The sequence below is a fragment of the Mus caroli genome, chromosome 1 (assembly GCF_900094665.2).
Source record: "Mus caroli chromosome 1, CAROLI_EIJ_v1.1, whole genome shotgun sequence".
NCBI lineage: Eukaryota > Metazoa > Chordata > Mammalia > Rodentia > Muridae > Mus > Mus caroli.
The window spans coordinates 3,132,465-3,159,943 of record NC_034570.1 but is presented as its reverse complement, the minus strand read 5'-3'; the positions used below and the strand labels follow the sequence as shown (position 1 = coordinate 3,159,943).

At 41.1% G+C, this 27,479-nt stretch overlaps 1 protein-coding gene and 1 pseudogene across 2 annotated transcripts in view; one reads left to right on the top strand and one right to left on the bottom strand.

The window, feature by feature from the left end:
- The window catches only part of LOC110309383 (ST18 C2H2C-type zinc finger transcription factor), a 338,717-nt gene that overhangs the window by 297,350 nt on the left and 13,888 nt on the right, over positions 1-27,479 (bottom strand). The gene's annotated exons all lie outside the window — the stretch shown is intronic.
- On the top strand, positions 6,881-8,040 carry LOC110310680 (annotated as a pseudogene). Its single transcript, XR_002379863.1, has one exon. The product of XR_002379863.1 is annotated as a serine hydroxymethyltransferase, mitochondrial pseudogene (transcript).

Below are 27,479 nucleotides of genomic sequence, written 5' to 3'. Positions count from 1 at the left end.
AAAAGACAGCATTTTCAACAAATGGTGCTGGCACAACTGGCTGTTATCATGTAAAAGAATGTGAATTGATCCCTTCCTATCTCCTTGTACTAAGGTCAAATCTATGTGGATCAAGGAACTCCACATAAAACCAGAGACACTGAAACTTATAGAGGAGAAAATGGGGGAAAGCCTCGAAGATATGATCACAGGGGAAAAATTCCTGAATAGAACAGCAATGACTTGTGCTGTAAGATCGAGAATTGACAAATGGGACCTCATAAAATTGCAAAGCTTCTGTAAGGCAAAAGACACTGTCAGTAAGACAAAAAGGCCACCAACAAATTGGGAAAAGATCTTTACCAATCCTACATGATATAGAAGGCTAATATCCAATATATGCAAAGAACTCAAGAAGTTCTTTGAACTCCATAGATCAAAATAACCATATTAAAAAATCGGGTACAGAGCTAAACAAAGAATTCTCACCTGAGGAATACTGAATGGATGAGAAGCACCTGAAAAAAATGTTCAACATCCTCAGTCATCAGGGAAATGGAAATCAAAACAACTCTGAGATTCCACCTCACACCAGTCAGAATGGCTAAGATAGAAAACTCAGGTGACAGCAGCTGCTGGCAATGATTTGGAGGAAGAGGAACACTCCTCCATTGCTGGTGGAATTGCAAGCTGGTACAACCACTCTGGAAATCAATCTGGTGGTTCCTCAGAAAATTGGTCATATTACTACCATAAGATCCAGCAATACCACTCCTGGGCATATACACAGAAGATGCTCCAACATGTATTAAGGACACATGCTCTACTATGTTCATAGCAGTCTTATATATAATAAGCAGAAGCTGGAACCCAGATGTCCCTCAACAGAGGATTGGATACAGAAATTGTGGTACATTTACACAATGGAGAACTACTCAGCAATTAAAAACAATGAATTTATGAAATTCTTAGGCAAATGGATGGATCTGGAGGATATCATCCTGAGTGAGGTAACCCAATCACAAAGGAACTCACATGATGTGCACTCTCTGATAAGTGGATATTAGCCCAGAAGCTCGGAATACCCAAGATACGATCTGCAAAATACATGAAACTCCAAAGGAAGGAAGACAAAAGTGTGGATACTTCGATCCTTCTTAGAAGGGAAAACAAAATACCCATGGATGGAGTCACAGAGACAAAGTTAGGAGCAGAGCCTGAAGGCATGATCATCCAGAAACTGACCCACCTGGGGATCCATCCCATATACAACTATTAAAACCAGACACTATTTTGGATTCAACAAGAGCTTGCTGACAGGAGCCTGATATAGCTCTCTCCTGAGAGGCTCTGCCAAATACAGAAGAGAGGCCTGACAAATACAGAAGTGGATGCTCACAGCCATCCATTGGACAGAGCACAGGGTCCCCAATGAATGAGGTAGAGAAAGTACCCAAGAGCTTAAGGGGTTTGCAGCCCCATAGGAGGAACAATAACATGAAGTAACCAGTACTCCCAGAGCTCCCTAGGACTAAACCACCAATCAAAGGAAACACATGGTGGGACTCATGGCTCTAGCTGCATATGTCGCAGAGGATGGCCTAGTCGGTCATCAATGGGAGGAGAGGCCTTGGTCCTGTGAAGGTTCTCTCCCCCAGTACAGGAGAATGCCAGGGCCAGGTCCTGGGAGTGAGTGGGTTGGTGAGCAGGGGGCATTTTGTATAGCAACTTCTGGTACTGCTGAAGCTTTCAGATCAGACCCAGCTTGGCTCTTCTGAGTCCTGTGCCTGCTGTGGGTGGTGTCTTCAGTAACAGGGACTTTTATTTAATTTCTCTGTGGTTACTGAGGGCAATGACAGTAGTCGCATTGTTTTGGGAGTCCCTGTCTTTACCCTGACCAAAATCAGAATTTTTTCCTTAATGGTAGGTTGGGCTTTTCTGTTTGGTTTGGTTTGGTTTTTTGGGTTTTTTTTTTTTTGTATTTACTTACTTTTTCTCTTTAATTAATTAACTTATTCACTTTATATCCAGGTCATTACCCCTCTTCTTTTGGTACCTTTTCACAGGTCCCTCCCCAATTCTCCCATCCTCTTCTCTGAGACTTGACATCAAGTCTTTGCAGAGTCAGGTGCATCCTCTCCCACAGAGGCCAGAAGAGGCAGCCTAGCCAGGGAAATGGATTCCACAGACAAGCAACAGCTTTAGGACCAGCTCCTGCTCCAGTTGCTCAGAGACCCACATGAAGACTGAGCTGCACCTTTACATATGCATGAGATGCCTAGGTTAAGCCAGTGTATACACCTTGGTTAGTTGTTCAGTCACTGAGCACCACCAAGGATCCAGGCTAGTTGACTCTATTGGTCTTCCTATCGTATTCTGGGACCCTCAATTGTTCCCTCAGCATTTCTGTAAGTGGATGCTCACTGATATGGGTCTCTGCCTCTGTTTCAGTCAACTGCGGGTTGGAGCCTCTCAGATGACAGTCATGCCAGGCACCTGGCTACCTTACTTTTTTTTTTTTTTAACAAATTCTAGATATTAATCCTCTGTTAGATATATATGTGGAAAATATTTTCTCCCATAAGTTTGATGTTTTGTCAATGTTTATTGCTTTCTTTTCTGAACAAAACTTAAAATTTTACATTTCAGCATTTTGAAATTTTTATATTAGATGTCTTTCACCTCCATGTTTAGCTTTATTTTTATTATTTTTTCTTTCTTCTTTTTTTATTTTTCTATTTTATTAGATATTTTCTTCATTTACATTTCAAATGCTATCCCAAAAGTCCCCCGTACCCTCCCCCCACACACACACCTACCCACCCACTCCCACTTCTTGGTTCTGGCATTCCCCTGTACTGAGGCATATAATGTTTGCAAGAAGGGGCCTCTCTTCCCAATGATGGCTGACTAGGCCAGCTAGAGACAAGAGCTCCGGAGGTACTGGTTAGTTCATACTGTTGTTCCACCTATAGGGTTGCAGACCCTTTTAGCTCCTTGGGTACTTTCTCTAGCTCCTCCATTGGGGGCCCTATGTTCCATCCAATAGCTGACTGTGAGCATCCACTTCTGTGTTTGCATAGGCTCACAAGAGACAGCTATATCAGGGTCCTTTCAGCAAAATCTTGCTGGTGTGTGCAATGGTATCAGCGTTTGGGGGCTGATTATGGGATGGATCTCCGGGTATGGCAGTCTCTAGATGGTCCATCCTTTCGTCTCAGCTCCAAACATTGTCTCTGTAACTCCTTCCATGGGTGTTTTGTTCCCAATTCTAAGAAGGGGCAAAATGTCCATACTTTGGTCTTTGTTCTTCTTGAGTTTCANGTTCCCAATTCTAAGAAGGGGCAAAATGTCCATACTTTGGTCTTTGTTCTTCTTGAGTTTCATGTGTTTTGCAAATTGTATCTTGTATCTTGGGTATTCTAAGTTTCTGGGCTAATATCCACTTATCAGTGAGTACATATCATGTGAGTTCTTTTGTGATTGGGTTACCTCAATATGTGTGTATTTGTGTGTGTGTGTATTTGTGTGTGTGTGTGTGTGTGTGTGTATTTGTGTGTGTGTGTGTCATAGAGAATGATTGAGGAAGATTCTTGATGTAAAATTTGTGAATTTAAAATTCACTTGTATATATACATATACAAACACACACACACACACACACACATGAACATTTACACATGCACATCTACATGAAAATACTTACTTATTTTTAAGTAGAGAAAAGGCAGACTGCCCAAGTGTCAGTGCTGAGTGACTTAATTAAATTACAGCAAATTCACTATTCTAAACCATCTCAGTTACCTGATGTTAAATTATTTCATCTCCATTATTTCACTACTTAGAGGTACTCAGTGGAATAGATAAAAAGAAATGCAGCCCAAAAAAATCAAAGATCAGAACGGGAAGGCCCAGAACATAATCCTAGATCCCTGCATGTCTGCATCATGCAGAGAGCACCATCAGGTCACCCCATGGTATTTATTTTATTATTGTCTTACATTTCTTTTTTGTTCTTTGTAGTCCTGTCTCAAGCTAAATCAAAACTCCTTGAAGGGAGAGATCTTAAATGTAACCCCTAGACATAAAATATTTCACAAGTACTCAAGAAACATCTGCAAATTGATTTGTTTCTAATACAGTAGCCTCTCCGGTATGTTACTTTAGTATGTATTACTTACAATCTAAATTGGCCATTATGTCTTGTGCCCTTTCCTACCACAAAAATTTCTGGATTTGTCTCATAACTGCAACGTGTTGTCTCATTACATTAATAATCCTCATACTCTGGTGGGCAGATTGCACTAAGTACTGGAACACAGTCAATTAATACTGAGCACTGAGTGTTACTAGTGTGTGTTCTTGTTAATGATGTCTCCATTTTCCATCTGAGAATAACCTCTGAGTATTTTCTTAAATCTCTGCCTTGAAAATAAAATGCTGAATTTGAAGCACATTACAAATATGAACAAATCTGTATTCAAAAGATCTCTTTAATATTGCTTTCTTCCATGAAATTTAAAAGAATATAGTAATCACTTACTAATTGTATTTGAGTATTTTAAGAGTTTTTTTGTTTATACTTTTAAAAAGTGACGAATTTGCTCTATTCTTTGCTATATTTTATCTATAGAAAACCTTCAGAAATACTTAGGCTGTTTTCCTTGGGCATTACTATTCGATCTTAGTTAGGGTCTAAGGTTTGTTTGTTGTTTCTTTCTTGCAAAGCCCAAAACCTTCTGGCACACAAACCTGGCAGAAGAGCCTATCCATTTAAAGCCTTCTATCAGATTACCAGGACCGTGTGATGTCTCCCATAAAGCTGGATAACATTATGGCACAAAGCTCCTCATAAATAAATAGGGCTTGAGGCATGTTCGGATGGCAGAGGGCAGCCTCCTGTTCCTTTTTCACTGAAAGGTGGCCCTGGCTTAGTGCAGATATGGTTTACTGGCAGAAAAAAGCAAAAAGCAAATTTTTTTTAAAAAAAACACTCTGTTATCATCTTGTTAAGTGGTAGGATGTTCAGATGTTCTGACATGAAGCATGAAGCTCAAGGAAACATTTCAGCTTAATCTTGAAGGCAAGTGATTTATTTTGCCTTGGTTCAAGGCAATTTTTTTTCCTATTTTGTATTTGAACAGATGAAGAGCTTACTTGCTTGGAACCATGAGACAAAAACATGTTGTCCAGAAGACACGAAGGAGAGGAAGAGAAGAGATGAAAGGAAAGAAAAGTAGGGGGATTTTCTCACAGAGTGAAAACAACTGATGCATACAGTCAATCCTAAACAGTGAGAAGCAGGGAGGAGGAGAGCTGCTTTGGGGAGATTGATGGATAGGTCTTTTAAAAAATCCAGGCAGATGTACTTATGAAAGGGAAACCTACAAACTGTCAGGCTCCTGAAATACAAAAAGTAGGGTTCAGTCAGGCAACATGGCTCTTGGTGGACATGTACCCTGGGGAGATGGATAACCTGTGACCAAGCAGCTGGCTTCTGAGGGAGGAGGCCTAGAGAACACAATCTGCCACCTTTCCAGCATAAAGCACTTTTAGTAATCCCTAACATGCTAAAGTCTGTGCTTTATTTTTACACTACCAAACTAGGGGCCAGCACATACACACTTATATTTTGAAGCTGAAAAGAAAAAGATATTCAAGGGAACATTCTAATCCAGACTCTAGTCTCCAAATTAGCTTCACTATTAGAAATATAAAGAGGCAGGTACCCTTCCATTGGGCATTGAAAGAAGAAAGAACACACCTATAATACTAATCTTATTTCTTTGTTTCTTTTTTTTTTTTTTTACCCCAGAAAGAACACACAGAAAAATACATTTCAAAAGTTAATCCCTGACTTCTGATAAAGAAAAAAATAAAACGAAAGGGAAAAGTAGTTAGATAGTGGCCATTACCTCTATGATTTTCAACTTTTAAGCACTGGTGCACACCTTTAATCCCAGCACTTGGGAGGCAGAGGCAGGTAGATTTCTGAGTTCGAGGCCAGCCTGGTCTACAAAGTAAGTTCCAGGACAGCCAGGGCTATCAGAGAAACCCTGTCTCAAAAAACCAAAAAAAAAAAAAAAAAAAAAAACAGAAAAATGCATCCATGACATCCTCAGAATTTCTTCAACCCCTATCCACCCAGGGCTTGAGCTAGAGTCAGGAACCTGGAGGTATCGACCAGGAGCACAGTGCTGTGCTTTGCACACACACAGAGCAGCCATGCATACACTCGGGCAAGCAATGCTTGACTGTGCTCATTTTTTGTGGAAAACAAAATAAAAGGGAAGCTTGTTCTTAGCAGTACAATTCCTAGGTGTCATCTGGACATTTCTACCTTTATTTCTACTTTGCAGAAGTCGAATGTAAGAGAGATCACTGTCAGAGAACACTGAGACCTGGCTCCAGACTCTCTTTCCAGCCTTATCTCTTATCTGCTTCCCCCATTTCACTCCCCACTGTGCCTGGCTCACCTCATTCCCATACAATGAATTCACATACTCCGACAAATACATAATGCCAGACATGCACATATTCAAGCACACACAAAACCCAGTCTACTCTGAATCCAGCAATTATTTTCCATAGCTACATTTAATTTCAAAGCTTCCTTCCATCCAAAATGGCATTCATCATCTGTCCTTCAACCGTCTGCCCCAAATTTTGTTCATTCTAACTGAACTTTTCAAATTTGGTTGGCTGGGTTTTTTAGGGCAGCACATGGAAGAAGCGTGGTTGTTTGTTTGTTTGTTTGTTTGTTTGTTAAGACAGGGTTTTACTGGCAGCCGGTTTTCGACCCCGGTACTACACCGATACAGAGTTAGTGGCTAGTCTTCCTGTGGCCTCCTGTAGTGATGGTATCCTTCTCTTTGCTTCAGACCACTCAGCCTCTGCAGAGATGTGGTCAGCTGGTCTGCATGGCTGCCCGGGCCCAGCACAGCAAGGTGTCCCAGGCCGGGCCTTGGAAGCCTTTGACCTGGATCCCGCACAGTGGGGAGTCAATGTGCCGCCATACTCAGGGTCCCCAGCCAACCTGGCCGCCCGATGGGGGCCATCTTACCCATTGCTACATGTCTGATGTCAAGTGGATCTCTGCCACATCCATTTTCTTCCAGTCTATGCCCTATAAACTCAATCCCTAAACTGGCCTCATCGACTACGACCAGCTGGCGCTGACCGCTCGGCTTTTCCGACCGCGGCTCATCATAGCTGGCACGAGTGCCTATGCCTGCCTCATTGACTATGCACGCATGAGAGAGGTCTGTGATGAGGTCAGGGCACACCTGCTGGCAGACATGGCCCACATCAGTGGCCTGGTGGCCGCCAAGGTGATCCCTTTCCCTTTCATATATGCGGACGTTGTTGCCACCACCACTCACAAGACACTGCGAGGGGCCAGGTCAGGGCTCATCTTCTACCGGAAGGGAGTACGGACCGTAGACCCCAAGACTGGCAAAGAGATCCCTTATACCTTTGAGGACCAAATCAACTTCGCTGTGTTCCCATCCCTACAGGGTGGCCCCCACAACCACGCCATTGCTGCAGTAGCTGTGGCTCTCAAGCAGGCCTGCACCTCTATATTCCGAGAGTACTCCTTACAAGTACTGAGGAACGCCCAGGCCATGGCTGATGCCCTGCTCAAGCAAGGTTACTCACTGGTGTCTGGTGACACTGACACCCACCTGGTGCTGGTGGACCTGCGGCCCAAGGGCCTGGATGGAGCCCGAGCCGAACGCGTGTTGGAACTCGTCTCCATCACTGCCAACAAGAACACCTGTCCTGGAGACCAGAGCACCATTACTCCGGGGGGGCTTGAGGCTTGGGGCCCCCGCGTTGACCTCTCGCCAGTTCCGTGAGGACGACTTCCATAGAGTCGTCAATTTTATCGATGAGGGAATCAACATTGGCTTGGAGGTGAAGCGCAAGACTGCCAAGCTCCAGGATTTCAAATCCTTCCTGCTCAAGGACCCAGAGACAAGCCAGCGTTTGGCCAACCTCCGGCAACAGGTGGAACAGTTTGCCAGGGGCTTCCNGATGCCTGGATTTGATGAACGTTGAGGACACCTGGCGATCAGAAGCCCACAGACCGGAAGTTACCTTTCTTCCCGCCTCCCTGGACCACAGAAGAGATGTCACTCCTCTCTGGGTTTTAGTGGAGGGAGGGAGGCCTTCCATTTAGGGCAAGANCCAGGCATAAACTCCCCTCCAGAATTTGTAGCTGAGATTTCTGATCAGTAACCATGTCTACACGAAGCACCCAGTTCACATCGGACTTGTTTTTGAGACGGGGTTCTCACTTAGCTGTGAGTGGCCTTGAACTGACCCTCCTACCTCCATTTCCCAAGTGCTGGGCTTATAGGTATGCACCATGACACCGGACTTCACCCTCAGCTTTCCGCCCTGACCCTCCCACTACATCTCAGTGTTACAGACTCCCGCTCTTTCTTGGGGAAGAGGAGGTGGGTAAGCGCCCTCCTTCCTGTTTTTATCTAATAAAATGCTAACCTGCAAAAAAAAAAAAAAAAAAAAAAAGACAGGGTCTTACTATGTAGTTTAGGCTGACCTTGACATCATTATGTGGCCCAGGCTGCTGGTCTCAAACTTGTAGTAATCCTATTTCATCAGTCTCCTGAATACTAGGATTATAGGCATGTAAAGCCATGCCCTGTTATCAAGAGATACTTTAAATAGTGCTTCTTTGGTAGAGGCCACTTAAAGACTTTCTTTTCATAATGCCTTTACTATCACACATCCATGTACTTCTTGTAACTATTATCAAACTTTCTCTGTTCCGAATCAAGTCCAGTCACCTGCCTGCAATAAGCCCATTAAAAGAGCCAAATTAAAAAGGTAAAGCATAAAAAGGAGTTTTAGTTGGTGTGACTACATTGAGAGACAATGAGGTACAGAGAACACCCCAAATCCATTTCACAGGTCTTAAAATGAGATCAATGATGAAACAGATGCCAAGGAAAAGCACACTGAGCAGTTCCAGCCACCACTAACTAACCCTTGACAAGGCTTTATAGTGACATCCTGTAAAGTGGTCTGGCATGTTGTTAGAACTGTGTGAAATCTCTTCCAGGGATACAAGTTTCCCCTCTGGATGGTACATTTTCCTTCTCCCAGCATGAGATTCCTAGAGAAATTCCCATTTCCTTGGCCTCCATTAATTCAGTAGTGTGGTTGTTTGATAGTATTGAGACACAAAGGGCCTCTTTAGAATGGCTTCATTCTCGCTAGACTTCTTCTATAACCTCTGCCATGTCTATGTAACACTTTAACTCACTGTGTGACAAGGTGTAAGTGTAGTATTTGAGTTACAATCACTAACTCCCTTTAAAATGGAAATCATACTACAGATCACTTCAGATATCTTTGGTTCTATGAGTGGTTTTTTTTTTTAATTTATTGAGTATAATTAGAATGTGAATGAAAACATCCACATTTACAGTGTGTTCATTCATTTGAAGAGAAAAGTCAGTCAGGTCACTACTAGGAAAGATACCTTACATTGACCACTATTTTCACATGAATTGTTTTATTTAATCAATTCTACAACCCTTTATGACTAGTATTAACTATCAACTTGGCAGAATCTAGAGTTACCTAGCAGACAAGCAACCAGAAACACCTGGTTGGAATTACCTAGTTTAGACTTGCCTCTAGGCCTGACTGTAGAGGATTATTTTGATTCCTTTAATTGAGGTGGGAAGACCCACTTACTGTGAGTGGTACCACTCCCTAGACTGGAGTCTGGACTGTAATGGAGAAAGGAAGGTGAACAGAGCATGCATTATGCATAAACACAATGTAGCCGTCTGATAAAATGCTGCTGCCTTGACATCCCTACAATAATAGACGCTACCCTTGACCTGTGATCCAGAATGAACCCTTTCTCCTTAGGCTGCTTTTGTAAGAGTATTTTATCACAGCAACAGGAAACATAACTAAAGTCACCAGATGACCATGATAGGAAGATGAGATTCAGATTGTTTTTTAGCATTGCTGACATGAAGGTTCTTTGTTGGCATGGCTGAACTATTATGAAAACAGGACATCAGTAACAGTAAAAGCTGTTAGAGATGAGTCAGTTCTCCCACAAGCTCTCATCATAGTAGAGACAGGCATTTCTAATGGCAAATTTTCTTTGTTTGTACGATCGTACAAACCCATCTATAATATACAAACAGGATCTGACTTTGCACCTAGCTCCTGCTCTTCCATGCTTCCTCTTGTCCCTCTAAATATTCTCATCCAACTTAATAGAGAACTCAGGAAGGGAGAGGGGACTATTTTCTAGTCCATGCATGCATTAGAGACAATAGAACATAATCACTCCATGCATGTAGTTCTTGAGAAAAAAAAAAGAAAAGAAAAATAATAGTTCTTGAGGATGAGAGAATTTTCAGAGAGGCTAAGGAATCCTATCAGCATGCCACAGTGGAGATTTCTGAAACTAAGTTTTAGAATACAGAAGATCTGTGCTCTCTTGCCGATGTCCTACAGAAGGAACCTTACATGTCAGCACTTTACCTGCAATTCACAGACCTCCTAATTCTCCATGCCCTCTACCAAGAAATCCTGGGCCTGGATCTTAATGATAGAGAAAGAAATCCAAAATTCACAGATACACAGACACTCAGCTATCAGTCACATCCTTTATCATAGATAAACTATGGGCAATGGCAGTATCTACCCATAATAGGACATTGGTCAAATAAAGAAAGATAAAATACGACACAATCATTGAAATCTATACTTATAAAACTGAGACAGAGAACTATGCTATATGCAAGGTCCTAATCATCAGGACTGGAAGAAGTTAAAAAGAGAAGAAAAGAAGAAAAGAAAATTATCTTATATAGCATGCTCAGTACCATGGTAGGCAAAGTTAGCATATAAAACATAAATTGAAAAAACTAAAAAGCAAGAACCATATCCATAACACATTCAGTGGTCAAGAGATAAATATGTAAAAATATGACAGTCCAAACTTTATCAATTTTCTGTGATGTAGCACAGATAAATTTACCTTCATGTTTTTCCAAAATGACTCTGTACCATTTCCAGAAAAATACAATTTTTTTAAAAAAATGAAAGTAACAGAGAATAATTAAGAAGGGGGAGAGATTATGGTGTTTTATGGAAAAACATGCTAAAATAAAATAATTAATTTTATAAAATGATGGTTTACTTGATGTTTTATATAACTCAAACCATTTCCTCCTAAATTTTATAATTATATGGCATTCATTCAGTATTTGTTTGATTTTTGAGATTAAATAAAGCATCTCCCCTTCCTTTTCTTTCCTCTAAACAGTCATGGCCTCTGTATTCAGTAATTGTTACCATATGTTATGACATAAAGTATACATACTCATATATAAACTTCAGATGTATCTACGTTGATATATTTAATACAGATATATTCCTAATTGCAACTGCTCAGCCTCTATAATGTTACATATATCTATGTTTTCACAGATAACAATTTAGTATTGGATAACCAGTTGGTGTGATCTTCACTGGGGATGTCTATTTTCCTGCTCTCTGCTTTCCTTGGTTCCCTATAACTCTTTGTGTAGGGTTGAGGTCACGTGATATTTCCACTGTCTATTTGGAATGTCTACTTGGTGTCATCCCTGTTCTGCTCATATTTAGGAAGTCATGTTGATGAAAATATAGCTTCTGACATTACCAAGAGACACAGTCTCTCAACAAACTCTAACAGTCTTTCTACCCCCTTCTAAAGGTTCCCTGAGCCTTAGGTATAGGAATTGTTTTGTAGATGTATCCATTGAGACTGGGCCCTATAAGTCTGCGTTTTGATTAGTTTTGTTTTTTCTAATACTCTTCAACTATTTCAAAGAGAGGGTTTCTTGATGAGGGGTGAGTCTAAACTTATGAGTAGATATATTCTAAATATAGTTAGGGATTATCCTGGCTTAGAAAGGTGGTGGTTTGAATTTTCAAATTGGGGAAATACTTTATTAACCTGAAAATACCAATGCTTTCAAGTCATTCTCCTTATGGGACTTGTGTTAGGGCTATATCAAATGGGTCAAAGAAACCACCCTACAATATTGACCAATTAAAAAAATCCAGAACGAACCACAGCCACAAAGGCAATATATTCTTTGACTATCTCATTGTTTTCCTGTTCTTCAAATCCACACACACAAAATAAAGACAAATAGAGAGAGTTAAATGTTTTAGTCGCCCAGCGAGTATAACTAAATAGTGCTTGCTAAACAAAAACCTGTAGATACCATAACCTTCCACATTTTGAGGGGGGGAAAAAGCCAGACCCACCATTATTCTATGAGAGATTTTTACTAGGTTTACAAATAAATCCTCCTTCCTTTATTTTTATTTCTCATTCTCCCCTTTTTATATTTTCTCTTTTGTTTATAAACTAAAAGCAACCAGACTTTTAAAACTGAACAGATGGCAGATAGAGTGTAGTAGGTTCTACACCTCTTGGCCAAGTTATTCTCAGCATCTTCTCATGATTCTTCTTGTTTCTGAAAGTCCAGATGATGGATGTCATCCATGGGTACTTGGCTGAGGTAGAAAGTTTTTGCAATGGCAGCTTGTCAGTGGTATCAATGAATTTGAATTGCCCAAGCAAAACACTAGAACTAGGGCCAAACTAAACTCAAAGTTACCATCTTAAATACTGTCACACTTAGTCTCTCTCTGTGACTGCTGTTCTGAAAGACTGTGGTGCGTTTTCAGGCCATGCTTATATAGAGAAGATGGCTTCTTCACAATAAGGACTTTTCATCCTTTTTTCATCATCCCCTTATGCCATCACTTTTAAGGACTACTCAAAATGCTGTGTTTTCTTGGGCTAGTGTCACATAAAACATGAGGGCTGTCTTCAGAATGCTTTCCCAAGACCCGCTGAGAAGCCCTTATGTCTCAGCAGCAGTATTGGCACAGATACTCTGACAGTTTAATATATTCCACAGGATTTTTCTCCTTTTCACCTTTTTTTTTTCAGTTCTGATTTTAAAATTTTTGTTAATTTAGGTCAGGCTATGCTAGAAGTCATGATTCTTTCATCTCAGTCTTCCCATTACTGGAATTTCTGGCCCATCCATATGCTTTTGAAAAGAAAACACTTCTTGAGCCATATTCCCTCACTCAATAACTAAAATTAAGAAAATAACTATACTAGATTGTTAAAACAAGTACCTTTAAATGTTTAAAGTAAAAGTTACATGATCAATGACTAAAAATAGCTTGATGTTTTCAACTAGCTTAATGCTCACTGACCCTTCCCTGTGCCAAGCACAGAGAGAGGACCCATGGCTGTGAAAAGATGAACAGAGTATTTGACATATAGTAAGGCACATTCCTATGAGGAAAGCAGATGAATTAATTCAAATAAAATTGTTATAGATACAGTACATTTTGCAGTAATACATATTTTGAAAACATGATTCTATTTTAATACACCTAGAACATTAGAGAGAACTTGAGCATCTGGGACATAAGGCAGATTTGTTTTGTGTGCCATACTGTGTGAGAAATGCTGGGAACACTTTGAAGTATGCCTAGTTTTGCCTAGACAAACAGAAACACAAATCTACACCCATGCCCACCTGAGATTTCTGGTTCCCAGTTTTTTGTTTGTTTGGTTGGTTGGTTTTGGGTTTTTTGGTTTTGTTTGTTCGTTTGTTTGTTTTGTTTTGTTTTTTGAGACAGGGTTTCTCTGTGTAGCCCTGGCTGTCCTGGAACTCTCTCTATAGACCAGGCTGGCCTCGAACCCAGAAATCTGCCTGCCTCTGCCTCCCAAGTGCTGGGATTAAAGGCGTGTGCCACTACCGCCCAGCTTCCCAGTTTTCATATACCACAAGCTGTACCCACTATGGATGATGCTGATTCCTGTCATCTAGCTTCAGAGGTTTTCTTCCACCTGTGACAGGAGGGCACTAGCCCAAACTTTCCTGAAAACTCCAAATGTTTGCAAGGTATGGTGCTATGTCTTACATAGCTCAGCTTCCATCTTAAGCATGTACCACATATAAAAGTACAATAGTATTTTACAAAGTTTTTGTACCTTTTTTATGTGTTATTGGTAAAGCCTAGGATGTCCAGAGGCTGACGCTCCATAGTGCATTATGGCTTAACTGACTGTTGACATGAGTATCACAGAAAAGAAATGTTAGGGTACAAGAGAACACACACACACGTGTGTGTGTGTGTGTGTGTGTGTGTGTGTGTGTGTGTGTGTGTGTATGAGAATGACTCTCTCAAAGACTCTCAAATGACTCTAGTGAAACCTGAAGAGGAGTGAATAAGTTAGATTACCAGGAACAGAAAAACCAACATAGAAAAGGACCATACTGGGGTCCCCAAAAGTATCTGGCTAGCAAGCCCATGCAGAGACATCAAAGACAGTATATGGTTGAGCATTTGAATACTTCTTCCCCAACTGGTGATAGATACCTCATGAGGAGTCTTTCAAGATGTGGTTTCCTAGCTTAAGAACATTGCTTAGGGATGAGGGGGGCTTTAAGGCTTTGAAGACTCTCATTATTTCAAATGTACTGTTCTGCTTCCTCTCTGTGGTTTGGTATGTGGGATCTCAGCTACCAGCTATGCCTGCCCGTTGCTAGGATTCCTTGCTGTGACAATGATGGATCCTTATCCCTCTTGAACAGTAAACCATTCCTCTATAAATTGCCTTGGTATGGTGTTTATCACACTGCTGCAAACGTAACCAATACAAACAGCAAAGAAAAGGTTAGAGAAGACCATTGTGGAAATGGAGACAATAGCTGGAGATTCCTGGTTCCTGTTTTTTTAGGTCCTTGAAGGGATCTACAGAGTTTGGACATCACTTGGGAGAAATGAGAAATACCTGTAGTCTGCACAAAAGATTATACCTTTGGAGCATACTGTTAGTAGTAATTCACAGGAAAGAAAGAAGATGGGGACAGAGAGTTTCATGAAGAACACATTAGACTAAAAAGGAAACATCATTTTCCTTGAACTGGAGATAATCTATTCCAGAGATGTCCTCAATGAGGTTCTCTGCACAATGGACTATAAAGATGCTGAAAGAACACCAGAATGTGGGCAAAGAAGAAAAGACACATTGTTGGTGGTTTCAATGCACATTAATGTATGCACCATCCACACCTTGAGCACTACTCAGTAATTTGTGTGTTCTAATTCCACCTATCATAGACATTGAGAGAAGAGCAGGCTGCTGTGCTTGTTATACATCTGAATAGCAGCACAAGAGGCATGGAATCCCACTGGCTCCCCTGATCTGTGTATACAGTACATGTACTAGAGGGAGATTGAAGAGCTGCCAAAGCTGGTTTTTAATGGACCTTCCTGTATCATGACAGTCTTCATAGCCATTAAAAGCCACACTCTGAGGAGTGGTAGCCCCTATTCCCCTTGTCCACAGGCCTTCATACTGCTTAGTCTGTCTTTCTTCATCTGTCTATCTGGTACCCTGGGGCAGTATAGCTGGCAACAGAGAAGCCAGCAATTATGAATATGTACCCAAATTCTCAGGAAATATATAAAAGAAAACTAGGAATAGCACTCACCACTTCTCTGTGCATTTACTTCAACAATATAAAAATAGTTAAATAAATATTTAAGCATATCACATCACTGCCAATGTAAAATGTTCTCATCTGGTTGACTAAATGTGGGCTCTAAGTGACCATTTAGCAATGGCAAAAAGAATGAGCACATTGCCCTGACATTTTTAGAGAGGTCAGGTTAAAAAGTGGAGGGGTACTGTTCTGACTCTAATATGAAGTTTGTTTCTCCATATTGACATAGCTTCAAGACAAAAACAACTCCCTTCATTATTATCTCTATTAGGCAAATATTTACTTTGTGCTGATCTAAATTCTGAGTTAGCATCTGTTAAGGTTAAAATCAATAAAGCCAGCAGGTAAATCTCCCCAAGAAAGTCCAAAGTGCACTGATCAAAAGCACAGCAGTCTTTCGAGACATAAGACAAACTTCCCTTTCCATTCATCCAGGTACAGGGCATATTTGATCCTTCTTAAAAGCAGCTGCTGAGAACTTCAACCATATGTGAAGTAGGTGCTTCTGCCTTCTGATTTGCTTACAACTGAGGACTGTGTTGAGCGACAGTGACCTGATCCAAGGAAAAATATCATGTGATGTAGAAACCCACTCTCCATGCAAGGAAGGGACATTACAAGTTCAAAAGCTGAGCAATAGATTCAGACCTTTACCAGCAAACATGCCCACTGGGCCTGAGCCAATGATGGCAGCATGGAGTGCTGCAGGAGGAGGGAAGCCACTAAATGGTGCAAACACAGCCGGGCCCATCTGTCATAAACAGTAGGTCCAAAGGCCACAGGTGCAGACAGCACTAAAAAGTAAAAATTACACTCAGCAGAGGCCACTTGGTAGAAAAGGAAGAAACAAAATCTAGGATTAGTTTCCAATTAATAAATGAATAATAATGCCTATTCATCTTTGGCACCTGTTGCATCTTCCTCTTGCTAGTTCTCCATGAATACAACGATTTTATTTATAAAAAGATGTTGTGTATACCCAGGACCCGCCTTTTGCCTAGTGTAAGCAAAGCAAAGTTTGTCTTTGTGTCGTGCTTAGCCAGTTGGCCAGTGATACTATCTTTCTCTCCTACCAGGTGCCAGGGCCTCATCCAGTTACCCTACCCTTTCCTGTGTTAGAGACCCATGCTCAGGACCTCCCTCGTTCTCCCATGAAATTTCCATGTGATTTCACAAATGTTTCCTTTATACCTAGTACGAAAAGCCTTGTCCTAAATAGGAGGGATGTGTTAGATAGCACTGTATGACAAGTCACTACTCACTCACAGGGATGTTGGACCAGTGAGGTGTGCAAACACACACAAAGGCAAAGCAGATTCCTTATGCATTATGACATAACTGCAAACAGATCACCAGAGAAGCAAGGAGGAAGGAAGATTCAAACACAGGGAAATCAGACCCTAAGGAAGAGGTGTATGGTGGTAAATACTGTCCACTTGACAGGACATAGAATAACATAGGCAACAAACCTCTGAGAGCCTCTGGGACTTGGAATAGTGGTTCTAGGTTGGATTGAAGTGGGAAGACCCACTCTAAATATGAATAACACCATCTCATTAACCGGAGTTCTGATTTGAATAAAAATAAGAAAATGATCAGAACAATAATGTTCATTACTCTTTGCTCCCTGACTAAGAATCCGATGTAATCAGCGGCCTCTGCTTCCATGACTTCTCCACCATGAGAAACTCCATTCTTGAACTGTGAGCTAAAAGAAACCTTCTTTTCTTTTCTTTTTGCCAGATGCTCAGTCATGACAACAAGGAGAGTAACCAGCTAAAACATTGGTACTGAGAAATAGGATCATTTCTGTCAATAATATAGCCATGAGATACAGAGAATTTTGGAACCGGATTGTAGCAAGAATGTGTAATGGTTTGAAACTTCAAGGTTTAGAAAAATTCCAGAGAGCAGGGAAAGGGAGAGGGATCACTAACACTAAGGATCTCTGAGAGAACTATATGGAAACACATTATTTTATAAGATAGTTTTTTACATGCACACACATAGACACACACACACACACACACACCAGTGGACAGAATATGTATGGCTTCAATAGGCTCATATACTTAAACTCTTGGTGATTAGGAAGTAGCACTATTATATGTCCTTGTTGAGGTTAGTGTGGCCTTGTTGTAAAAAGTGTGTCACTCGGGATGGGCTTTGGGGCTTTAAATGTTCAACATAGGCCCAGTGTCTCTCTTTCTTTCTGCCTGTCAATTCAGGTGCAGAACTCTTTGAGCTACCTCTTCAGAACCATGTCTACTTGCATGCTGCCATGCTTCCTGCCCTACAGATAATGGACTAAATCTCTCAACTGAAAGCCAGCCCCAATTAAATGTTCCCCTTTTTAAGAGTTGCCATGGTCTTGGTGACTATTCAAAGCAACTGAAACCTAACCAAGGGTTGGTACTAGGTACTAGGGTACCTAGGGTAGTGCTGTGATAAGCTATGCTTTTATTTGGAGGAATAGAAAACATTTTGGGACTTTGGATTAGAAAATCAATTGGATACTTTAAAGCAGAGCTTTGTGTAACATATAAGTAGGATCATGGAAGGTGGTAGTGGTGAGGGTGAATTGAACTGTGGGGGTCCAGCTCAAGAGATTTCAAATAAGAAGAATATTAATATGAGGCCTACAGACTATTACTATGATATTTTGGTTAAGCATGTGGCTGCTTTCTTCCCTTGTCCCCCAAATCTGCCAGAGCCTAAATTGAAGAGTTTTGGACTAAGAGCTTTGACGGAGGAGGTTTCCAGTCAGCCTAGTATTGACTGTCTTGCTTTGCTATTCATGGGTATGGTTATACAGACTGATAATGAAAAGGACCAAGATGAGCAAGTAAGAATACAAAATGTACAGTTTGAGGAGATAAGGAGCACCAGCAAGTAGAATGGAGCTAAAGCCTATGTTGAAGAAGATAAACAGGTTAGAGAAAAGCCTGATACTAAATGGAAGACCTGAAGTGGTTGCCTCAGGTCAAGACCTCACCCAGCTAAACTTCCAATTTGTGAAAATAAATTAAAGGGAAGTGAAAGGTCAAGCTTCGTGACACATGCCTTTAATTCCAGCACTTAGGAGGCAAACACATATAGATTTCTGAGTTCAAGGACATTCTGGTGTACAGAGAGTTCCAGGACAACCAAGCTTTAGCAGTAAAGGAAACCATCAAAAATGGAAAGCTGATGAAAATGTATTTAAATGAGGGGGGCATAATCCAGCTGAAGCAAGCAAAAGAACTTGGCAGCTCTGACCACATGGTTCTGGCTTTAGAGTTAAAGATACAAGAAAGGGGTTATAGAATCTCACTCCATGGCTAAGAAAAACAACTGGGGCCAGTCAAATAGCCAGGGTGTCCCTGCAGGAAGGTCCAGAGAGGCCACTGTGTGAAGCTGTGAAGGTAAAGCCTGGATTGCCTTGGAAACTCCAAGATGTTGAAAATGCCAGACTGTAGAATAACTGCCAACAAAAGCTATAGACTGGGTGTGGAACCAGTTCCAGAGAGAATTGTGCTGGAAAAAAAAAAAAAACTAGCTAGAGAAAGTACCCAAGGAGCTAAAGGGGTCTGCAACCCTATAGGTAGAACAACAATATGAACTAACCAGTACCCCCCCAGAGCTCATGTCTCTAGCTGTATATGTATCTGAAGATGGCCTAGTCGGCCATCAGTGGAAAGAGAGGCCCCTTGGTCTTGCAAACTTTATATGCCTCAGTACAGGGGAATGCCAGGGCCAAGAAGTGGGAGTGGGTGGGTAGGGAAGTGGGGGCGGAGGGTATGGGGGACTTTTGGGATAGCATTTGAAATGTAAATGAAGAAAATACCTAATAAAAAAACAACAACAACAACGAAAAACTAGAGATCTGAAGAACGTTTCCTTGTGTCCTTATTGGGGTAGGTGTAGCCTTGTTGGTGGGAAAATGTGTCACTAGGAGTGGGATTTAGGATTTTAAATGCCCAAGCCAGGCCCAGTGTGTGTGGGGTGGGTATGTGTGTGGGTATGTGGGGGGCGGGGGTCTCTGTCTCTTTCTGTCTTTCCCTCTCCCTTTCCCTCTCCCCCTCCTCCTCTCCCCCTCTCCCCTCCCTCCCTACCTGCCTGCCGGCCAATCCAGATGTAGAACTCTCAGCTACCACTCAAGGACCGTATCTGCCTATGTGCCACCGTGCTTCCTGCCATGATGAAAATGGACGAAACCTCAGAAATGTAAGCCAGCCCTAATTAAATGTTTTCCGTTATAAGAGTGGTTATGGTCATGGTGTCTAGTCACAGCAATAGAAACCAAACCCTAAGACAGTAAGACAGGCAGATAAGCAGACAGGCAGGCAGACAGGCAGACAGACAGACAGACAGATACACATTTAACTGGAGTTAACCTCCATGAGGAATAATGTTCCTTCCAGACCACAGGTTGCCAAATAAAATGCTGCATGCCAGGTATGGGATGTCTTCCCTTGAACTGTTAGTCAGGGGTATTCCAGATACCTCCTAAACAATGCACATTAGAAACTATTCTCATTATACTTTGGCAAAGATTATAGCTGCTTCTTGCCCTTGTCCGAAGAGTCTGCCTAAGGCTAAAGTGAAGAGATTTAGATTAATTGCATGGACAATGGAAATCTCAAAACAGTTTATCATAAATTCTTTCTTGTGGTTTGCCTTATGAGGAGCCTTTTGATCATATGTAGAAAACTGAGAAAGAAAAAATATAGAATATATAGTTCAAAGATTAAAAGGGCACCAGGAAATGGAATAGAGCTAAGTTCTCTGTTAAACAATATTAAATTGAAATAAGGGAGTGATGACCTCAAGGCAAGATCTCATTCAACTAACTTTATCGTTTATGCATTTACAGTTGAACAAGGGATAATTTTATCATATTAGGCATTATTATGACCTGGTTATTGTTTTTATTTGGACATAAGGAGATATGATTGTGTATCAAATTGACAAGGGATGGTCTGTGATGGCTATTCTTGATAGCCAACTTGACTATATCTGAAATGAACCACTGGGGGGCTCTGGGGGCTGTGGGTGTAGGGGAAGAGGGGGAAGGGAAAGAGCCTGTGTCTGGCCAGAGTTCTGCTGCTCTGGGTGGGCAGGCGTGGGAGGACTGTGGGACGCTTTCCACACGGCCCCAGGTGGGCATATGGCTGTGTGAAGCCATTGACCCCATACGGCGGGGTGGAGTGGGGGGGGTAGGGGGGAGGGAGTGGGGAGGGTAAAGTAGACAAGGGGCAGCCCCCAGTACCAGATTCTCAGTCTCTGGCATCCCACACTGGATACAGCAGAGGAACTGAGAACAGAATAGGGGCCCCAGAGCAGCACTAGGCTCCAGAGATACGAGAAGAGGGCAGAGTCCTTCAGAGACAGTCTATGGTTTTAGAGCTTTATTGTAGAAAGGCAGGGGGAAGAGAAAAGACAAAAAGAGAGAAACCAGCCATGGCCAAGAGCAGAGAAGGGGGAAGGGAAAGAGACAAAAAGAGTTAGAGAGTAAGAAAGCTTAAAGAGAGCAAGGTAAAAGCTTAGAGAGTAAGAGAGTTTAGAGAGCAAGGAGGGGCCAAACAGCCACTCTTATAGTGGGCTTGTTATCTTGCTGTTGCTAGGTAACTGTGGGGAGGAGTCTAACCAGAAGGCCAGTAGCTTGGGACATTGTCTATGTGACTGCTAGCCACGAGCCTCTCCTGTGGGGGCTGTGGGGGCGGTAACTTCAACAAGAACCAGGGGTCCAGGAGACATGAGGGAATGCCTACCGTCCCATGTAAATGGAAATTACCACCACTGGATTCCATGGGGTTCAAGACCTCAGCTCAACTGGAGACCAGGCTGTCTGTGCCTAGCCCATTGCCCCACAAACCACAATCCAGAAATAGAGGGCACACCTGTGATCCAGATCTTGACATGGGATGATACATGCTTTCACTTTTAATCCGGATCTTGAGGCATAGTGGCCATCCTTATAAAACCTTGTGAAAAGGGAACTAAAGAAATGTTTAGGTGCAGGCATGGTGGTACACACCTTTAACCCCAGGAGAGAGAGACAAGCAGATCTTTGAGTTCAAGGCCAGTCTGGAACAGAGAAAGATCCAGGTAAATAAAAGCTTAGATCCAGGCATGATAGTAAGTGCCTTTAATTCCAGCACTCATGAGAGAGACATTGAGAGTTCAAAGTCAGTCTACAGAACAAGTTCCAGGACAGCCAAGTTTCATCAACAAAGTAAATCATCAAAAATATAAAAACTACTAAAGATATAATAGAACAAGGGGGCCATACTCCAGTCCCAGCAAGCAATAGAACTTGCTTTGAACTAGGCAGATTTGAACATTTGGCTTTGGGTTTAGAATAAAATATAGAAGGAATTACTGGGACAATTAGTGCTGGTTAGCTAGAGCTACGAAATTAGCAGTAATTAATAGGAGACCTGCGTCACTAAGATGAAGTTGTCTGCGAAGTGTTTTCTGAGAGCACAAAGAAGCTGTGTTCCAGACACAGATATTATACTGGCAGCCAAACTTGGTAATATGTAAGAGTCACCCACGTGGACTGTTTTGGAAGGCATGAAGAGGACATGAAGAATGGCTGAGGCTTGGCACTGTGAGAGGCCCAGAAAGGCCATTAGTAAAGGTACAGCCTCAGTGGCCGTTGAAAGCCTAGGACTGAAGGTGTCATGCAAAGAAGTTGAGACTTGACACCATGAAGAAAGCCCATGAAAGACTACTGGTGAAAGTGCAGCCTACTTGCAGTTGAAAGCCCCAGTACTATAGGATAACTAGCAAGAACAGCAGCAGTAGTAAAGTAGAGCCAGTCAGAGCCTAGATGATAAGCTATGTGTGTTAATAGTAGGCAGAGCTAGAAAAGTGACCCAAGACCTTTGGAGGAGTCCAGAAGATCATGAGTGGATCTCAGACACAGTACAGTTGGAATTTAATTTTGACTTGATTGTGACAGTGCCCTGATTTTCCCCTTTGAAGTAAGAAAGTATTTTACTGGAGCTCACAGTTCAAAGACTGGATTTTGAGAGGTTGTCTATTTTAAATGGACTAAAAGTTTAATGTGTTTGAGTTTTTAAAGACTGTGGGATGTTTAAAGTTATATATCTTGGGGATGAATAAAAAAGGAAGAGTTATGGCTTAACAATTACATGTTTGTATCTTGATAGTAAGGAGCCTCAGTTGAAGAAATTCTTCCATGAGATACACCTGTAAGGCATCTACTCAATTAGTGATCATGGGGAAGAGCCACGCCCACAGTGGTGGTGCCATTCATGGACAAGTAAGCAGTCCTGGGTTCAATAAGAAAGTAGGCTGAGCAAGTTACAGGAAGTAAGCAGCACTTCTCCATGGCTTCTTGCATCAGCTCCTGCCTCCAAGTTCCAGTCCTACTTGAGTACCTGTTCTGACTTCCTTCTGTGATGAATATCAATGTACAAATGTCAGCTGAATAAACCCTTTCCTCCACAACTTGCTTTATGGTTACAGTGTTTCCTCACAGTGATAGAAATCCTGCCCTAGACAGTATGTATTTACTTCCTTGTGGATATTAGTTTTTAGGACTTTGAAAAGTAGGCTACAATCTGAATAACCACACAGGTTAGGTATAGAGTAAGGAACGGGTAGGCAGGGACAAAAGGGTCTCCCTAGGAATGGAATATAAAATAGATAATTTTGACTGATGTGGGACTGGAATAGGAATATGAAGTGGTAAGGGGGAGATAAGGGAGCAAATATGGAGAGAGATAGATAAAATTAGGGCTATTTGATGTTTTATTGGAAACCCACTGAAGTAGCTTTTAAAAATATATATGTATGTGTGTATGTGTTTATATATATATGAAAGGTTGGGGTATTGTTTTTGTTTGTTTGTTTTATGTTTATTATAAGTCTTTTGCTTATGGTTTCCAATTTTGTAGTTTTATGGATTTCTGTGTCTGAGAATGTGTGTGTCTCTGCATTTATATGTGTTTCTTGTATTTTTTCTTTGTATCCTTTTTTCTGTACATTTGTTTTATCATATTCAGGTTCATTTGTTTTTATTTTATAATAATAACAACAACTAGTAGTAGTAGTAAATGTCTGTTTTCTAATGAAAGCAAGAAATGGCATGGTTTTCGGTAGACTGGGAGGTGGGTAGGATTTAGGTGGAATTGCAGGAGGAGAAAATCATAATTAGAATATGTTGCATGAAAAAATATTTACCTATCAGCTTTATTACGTGCAGCCCAAGGAGGAGGGGTAAGTTTCCGGATGGCAGAATAGGTACCCTCCATCACACTGAGCACACCCTTCCTGAACTCAGATTTTCTGCATGTGTATCTGTCATTTCTTCATTTACTCATCACCCCAATGAGGTTTCCAGAACTAAGCCTTGCAGAACATGACAACGAGCAGATTGAAAACTAAACTTTAGAGAGGATGGCTGTGTGTCGCCTTCATATTCCAGAAAGCATACGGTGTTCCTGTTGTAAACTTGTATTTCTGGGTGTGTCTGTAAAAGCATTTCCAGTGGAGATTAACTAAAGAACATGACTTAGTGCAGTGAATGCAGGTAGCACTATCCAGTAGGCTGAGGCTGGGATGAAAGAGGGTATGCTCTTCATCCACAGTGTACTCATATACATTAAATAAATAATATTTTTATAAAAAATATTTACTTTCAATTTTAAAAATAAAAAATAAATTGTATAAAACCCTCAAGAAAAATATATTTTAACAAGAGTTTACAATAGTCTTAGAAGAAATTCTGAAGTTTTATTTTTGAACATTCTTTATTAGAACTATAAAAGACTATGGGACTATAGAAGTCAGACTGTCCTTGAACTCAGAAATCTGTCTATCTCCAAAGTACTGGGATTAAAGGCATGTGCCAACACTGCCTGGCAGATGCATTTTATCTTATGAAATTAACCATGAGTCTATGTGGACAAGGAGTAGAAGAGTGACAATGATGTTTAGATGTCATGATGACAAGGGGTGGAACTGAGATGGTTAGTGTTATTTCTCTATGTGAAAGGATCTTTACTCACCAGAGACAACCCTCTGGGTACTTCTATAAGAGATTTTCTAGATTGAGTTAACTGAAGTGCAAAGACCTGCCCGAAATGTGGGAGATACTACTTCCTGCCTGGGGTGCTGGGCTGTGTAAATAGAAGAAAGCAGTGATCAACAACATTGATCTCTTTCTATTACTAATGGGAGATCAAATATGACAGTTGCATCAAGCTCCTGCCACCATAACTTTGCTACTATGATCAACTATACTCAGCCTGTGCACCAAAATAAACAAAAGTTGATTCTTGTCACAGCAATACGAAAAGTAATACAAGGTAGAATTTAACTTTTATTTGAAGCATAGGATGACCAGTGAGGAGTTCTGAAAAGAAGAGAGTGAAGGAAGGGGAAACTCATAGAGCACATAGGCTGGGTTATGTTGAGGAGACAACAAGGTATGCTATTTTGAATTCTAGGTTTGTCAATAATATCTTAGATCACTTTCTGCTACTATACAAGAATACCATAGACTTGATAATTTATAAACTAAGAGGTTTTATTCACAGCTCTGAAGGCTAGCAAATCAAGGAATGGAGTACTGGTTTCTAGCAAAACCATCACTTGAACTAATAAAAGACAAAAACACATAACACTGAAGAAGGAAATCTGCTGAACTCAGTTTCCCAACAAATCCAATCTCCAGATACCTAGCCCATTGCCATGATGATAAAATTCATTCAATGACAGTAGAGACCTATGACCAAATCACCTGATAATAGTCCAACTCCTTTTTTCTATTCACATTGTATCCCACTCATTATTTCCCTCCCAGTCACCCCCTCCCACAATCCTTCCTCCTCCCCCCTTCTCCTCTGAGCCAGTGGCAGCCCTCCTGGGTGTCCCCCTACCCTGGCACATCATGTCTCTGTGAAGTTGGGTGCATCCTCTCCCACTGAGGCCAGACAGGGTAGTCCAGTAGAAGAATATATCCCACGTATAGGGAACAGCTTTTGAGATGGCCCCCTTCCAGTTGTTTGGGGTCTACATGTATGTTCTTTGGTTGGTGGTTGTCAAATAAATTTTGCCTTCAGTTTTTAGAAATATATTTGAACCAAAGAAAATGACAATTAAATTTCAGAAAATTACTTAGCCTCTCTAAGCCTTGGCTCCCTCCTTTGCCAAGCAAGAATGCATTCTACCCAACATGTTCTCTGAGGATTATTTATGTACCAAGATCTGTATTTGGCACTGAGAATACAACTGAATTAGTATCTATCTCATACCATTTATGTTAGGATTGAAGGAAGACAAAAAAAAAAAACTTGCCATAGTATCCTAGCAAGAAGTACTGTGATGGTTTGAATAAAAATGGCCCCCCATAGGGAGTGGCACTATTAGGTGATGTGGCATCCTTGGTGTAGGTTTAGCTTTGTTGGAGGAGGTGTATCACTAGGGTGAAGGCTTTGAGGTCTCAGATGTGCAAGTCAGGCCACTGACTCAGCTTTTTTCCTGCTGCCTTTAGATCCAGATGTAGAACTCTTAGCTGCCTTTCTAGAAACATACCTACCTGTGTGCCACCATGCTTCCTGCCATGATGATAATGGACTAATGGTTGAACCTTAAGCCAGCCCCAACTAAATGTTTTCCTTTATAAGAGTTGCTATGGTTGGTCTTGGTGTCTCATCACAGCAATAAAACCCTAACTGAAACAAGTACTGTTGGTAAATATGGGTTAATACTGATGAAGATAGTAATGTGATAGTTTGAATAAGATGTCTGCAATAATCTCAGGCATTTGAATGCTATGTCTCCAGATGGAGAAAGCTTAGGTGACATGGCCTTGCAGGAAGAAGGATGTCATTGGTGTAGTTTTGAGAGTTTAAGGATTTGGACCATCCCAAGTTCAGTGCTTATGGTTTGATATATGAGACCTGGCTGCTACAGTTGCCATACTTGCCTTCTACCATGCTTCCCTGCCATGATGGCAAGGGCCTCTTATCCTTCTGGAACCATGAGCTGAAAATAAACTCTTTCTTCTTTCAGCTGCCTTGGACATAGTGTTTTATCACAACCATAGAAAATTAGATGTCCCAACTGCTAACTCCAGTGATAGCATAGATGATAGTGCCCACGGGCAAGATATTGGTGGAAGTGAACAATTTACTCTGCTGAGAAAGAAGCATGTGACATAGGCTAGTAAGAGAAATACCTGCCAAGGACCAAGAAGAGCTAGAACTCAGTATAAAAGAAAGAAAAAAAGATACTGATATGACATTAATGACCTTAATGGGTATTAACTATGTGTTTCAAAGTTATGACCCACTTTCTGCCTACTTCCCTATGGTAACTACATGTAAAACAGTTCACTTCTTAAAACTGATTCAATTGACTAGTGATACAAAAATGTTAACAATGGGTCATTCTGTTTTCTTAGAAAACATGATCAAATGCTTAGAACCATGTTACAAGCTGGTAGTATCTAGTGGGCTAAAGAGTAAGGTATATGTGAAGTGGCATTATGATATGACATAGTCCTGATATGTTGCATCAAATGCATAATGACCAGTAAATCTCACTTTCTGTTGGTTCTATGAGAATTAGAGATGTGTTCCCCTTAACAAATATGAAATCAGAAACAACAGGGAACTGATAGTACACATTTAACAAAAAGAAAATATGTTGTAAATTAATTACTGAGACTCTTGGACAACATACATGTAGCTCCACCCACAGGTACATATGTAGTTCTCTCTCCCTACTCTAAAGCACAGGGTATCAGCACAAAACCCAGTCATACTCATTATATGTTCCTGCTCACAAATTGCCCATAGCATCCATTACCATCTTCATGGTTTTCTAGAAAAATGTCACAGAGACACAACTTTGCTTTCCTAGGGTATCTGGTTTCTTCTCTCTGTA